Genomic DNA, 3859 nt, shown 5'->3' with positions numbered 1-3859 from the left:
GGCTAAGTAGAGAAACCTACTTGTGAGTCTCTCTCTAGCTTTATCCCCTTTCTTTTACTTTATTTTTATTTCAACATTTTTTTCCTTTATTTATTATTATTTTTTTTTAATTGCGTGGGTTGTTTATTTTCAGTTATTTATTTATTTAATTTTAATTGCGTGGCTTGCGTCTTTAAATTCTTAGATGACGAATGGTTAGGACGTTATTTTTAGGACGGTAATTAGAATTAGATCACAATCATTAATCGGTTCACTTTCGCATTATTAAAAGAAATAAAAAAATAAAGTGGCTGCTCTCCCTGTGTTCGACCCGTAGCTACACTGATCCGTACGCTTGCGGTTACATTTTAAATCTCAAACATGGATGTTAGTCAAAAGTCCCATGGGGCAAGTTAAATAGATGGACAACAAATTAATAAATAAATAATAAAATAAACAAATTAGCCGATCCAATTGATTATAAGATGAGTTTACTTTGGATTGGATCAGGATCATGATCATGATCAGTAGGCCCATGCAAAACCCATGTCCGATAAATAGATCTTTAATTTCTACAAGGTCCAACGGAATAGAGTCTATGAAGCCATGGGGTTGACACGAATTATGATAATTTAAGCTTATGAGGGTGTCCTCATGTGACTTGTTCCTTTACAAAATTCGATCATAATTAAACTGGATTAGTGAAATCGTTTAATAACATATTACACAAACCTTAGTTGGGAAACACATTTAGTTTCATGTATATTCTTTTGAAAATCAAAGCTTATGATGAGTTGAAAATGATTCAATTAGTTTAATTAAAAAAGGTTCATTAACAAAATATAGTCCAAGAATTTTTTTTTTCCCAAGGAAAATCAAAGAAGTGTTTGTCTGTTTTTAGTGATTTATGATTTGATTGAACATGTGAAACAAAAAATCTTTCTTTTTTTAAGGAAAAGATCAGTGATCAAATACACTTCAACCATGAGCTAGCTGCATCACCAATGTTTTGGGTCATTTGATCATTCTTTAATGCTGGATGGATGGAGATTCCTAAGAGATGCCACGAATCAAATTTGTGATTTGTGTGAATCATCGTAGCTACTATGTGTGGGGCTTTCTAGTTTTTTTTTTTTTTTTTATCCTACCTTAGTAGAGTGAATTTGAAGTTAGATTTTACTTGGGGTTGGGGGGGGGGGAATTATTTGAAATAGGAGAAAGAACCCTATCAATCTAGTGTCCTCCTTAAATATTTCCAAATAATTGATTTTCACATTTGATGTTGAATTATATTAAAACTTTCTCAAGATTAAATGATGATTTGAACAAAATTCGCACAAAAGTCTGGATGGCAATGAAAAAATGTCACTTAATGAAAATATTAATGCAATATTTTCTGGTTCTTAGCTGAGGTGCAGCCAGATCTCTATTTTCTTTTTATTATTGTTTATTATTTATTCGATATTTTTATAATGGTCTAAAATATTAGTCCAAATTATCATATTTTAAATTAGGGTGGGTGGTGGCAAGAAGTACGTGTTGTGAGTCATTGACTACCCAACATCATCTACAGCCTAGAGACCAAGGGCCCATAGTGGGGGGGGGGGGGTGAAGTGTGGAGATAAGGTGGGACGGGCGAAAGTTTAAACACAACTTTCTGGATCTTACGCTAGAGTCTAGACCTATAAATGGTATAGTATCCATTGAGCTACAATTTCATTCCTGGTTCCCCATTATTAAGATAACAAAAATGGAAAAGATATAGAGAGAGGATGGTTCCTTTATGGGGACTTGGGTGTAACTCGTCCTAGGGAGATGCAAAGAGGCAATGGGTGGGGTGACGCATATGTGTAGAGAGATTATTTGTTTGTGGTTTCTTAATTTATTCTATATTTAGTTGTCTTTCCCCTTTTTTATTGAATAATTTATAACGAAATGAGAGCAGATGGGCCGGGTTTGTAGGGGACGGAAGGGGTAAGGGGGAGAGGGAGAGTGAAAGGGAGAGGGTGGGACATGGTGGTGCAGGGTGGGTTGCAGGGGAGGGAGGGAGGAGGGAGGAAGAAAGAGGACAATGTTGGGGTATTTTAGGTAGTTCATTTGATTTTTTACTCTCATAAGAATTTGGAAAATCTTTTTAACATTGTAACTTATTGTAATTTAAACCTACTAATTTTATCCAGTACATCTAGGCAATTCTCCTTAATGATCACTTAAACAGAGTACGCTTTATTGAAATCGGATTAAGTCAATGTTTCTATATGATGAATTATGATTCACCCCTACCCTCTTTTTACTTGGTCAAAGAAAATAGTGGGTGAGTGGTTTGGAAAATGCTCAAGTGATCTTCCATGTGGTGTTACCGAAAAAAAAAATCCTCCATGTGGCTACTGGCTCTGATGATTATGCGACTCACTCTCTCTCTCTCTCTCTCAAGCCTGACTCTCATTCTCTCTCTCTTAATCCTCTAAAGTCAAAAGGGCGAATTATTCAGATTCAAAATGATGTGGCCTATAAGAGAGATGAGCATAGAGATATCGTTAAAAAAGCATGGGCCAAAGTATTCAAAGTTGTTCCATGGTTTAAATAATTGGATTTAAATCGGAATCCATCAACCTGATTCTAAGACCCTCTTTGATATCATTTTTCTTTCTAATTTTTGTTCATAAAAATGATTTTGATTGCATTTGGTATTATTTATGGAACTTGTTTCTATTTTTAAAAAATTATAAAACACAAAAAACAAAAAAGATCAAGAGTCATTTATGTGTTTTGGCAAAAAATGATTTTCAATTATTTTTATGTTGGACTTTAATAAGTATGTATTTAAAGGTTCAATATGGAGGGGTAAAATAGTCATTTGCTTTGTAATTAGAAATCCAAACCCCTTACCCCCTCTTCTTCAGTTCAAAGTGGAGAAAGAGAGTTAGAAACATGATAGGTGAAAGGAATATCTTCACCTATTTCTTTAAAAAACTATTTTGCACATGGAGATGCTAAACATTTTCTCACAAAAAATCATTTTTGTCAAGTAATTACCAAAACATTTATATGTTTTGAATCTTTTGATAAAAAAATGGCTTTCATTAATGATTTTTGTTAAATAGATAATAATAAAAAAGAAAAATGATACCAAAGAGGGTCTAAGATTCCCTGGTTCCTTAACTTCTTTTCAATACGGTTAATTATTTTTTATTTTCTAATGAATAAAATATTAAAAAATGTATGAAATTTGTAATATTTGTTACTTCCTTTCCATTTCATATTTTTTGATTTCAATAAATACTAATCTAACCCCCAACTTACTGGTAATGATGATGTCACCATATGATGCATGGTTGTCATATCAGCACTCTCTGATATGGGTATGGAAGAACTCAATTCTATAAATCGGCTTACAAAGTGAAAGCATCCAATAACATATTCTCTATGAAAACAGACATAATATGCCACCATGCTTTTGAACCTGATGTCCATGGTGGTGTGCTCTAGATCAGGTAACCCTTTCTAAGGGGCTATTACTTTAGCACCAAGTTGTCCTTTCCGCGAGTGGGTTGGCCAAGGATCGACTGCTCTGATATTATTGATACATGCCAGGAAGAACTCAACCCCATAATCTGACTTACAATGTGAGGGGTCCAAGACCATATCGACCAACATCAATTTGCTACCATCTTCAGTCGAACGACGATGTGAGAGGAAGGACCAAACCTCACACAATCTGGATTTTCACTACCTTCTTTAGTCGATCAACAAAGTTTACAAGTAAATCTTGCACAATGAGGAAAAAACATAAGAACTAAATCCTTTATATAAAGTTAACAACCAGAAAAATAGACACCAAAGTTCCATAATCTAAATAAAACACAGAAGAAGAAGTCTC

This window comes from Macadamia integrifolia, chromosome 5, assembly GCF_013358625.1.
Source record: "Macadamia integrifolia cultivar HAES 741 chromosome 5, SCU_Mint_v3, whole genome shotgun sequence".
In the NCBI taxonomy this organism is placed as follows: domain Eukaryota; kingdom Viridiplantae; phylum Streptophyta; class Magnoliopsida; order Proteales; family Proteaceae; genus Macadamia; species Macadamia integrifolia.
The sequence above is the reverse complement of the archived record's forward strand: the minus strand, read 5'-3'. Positions refer to the sequence as shown.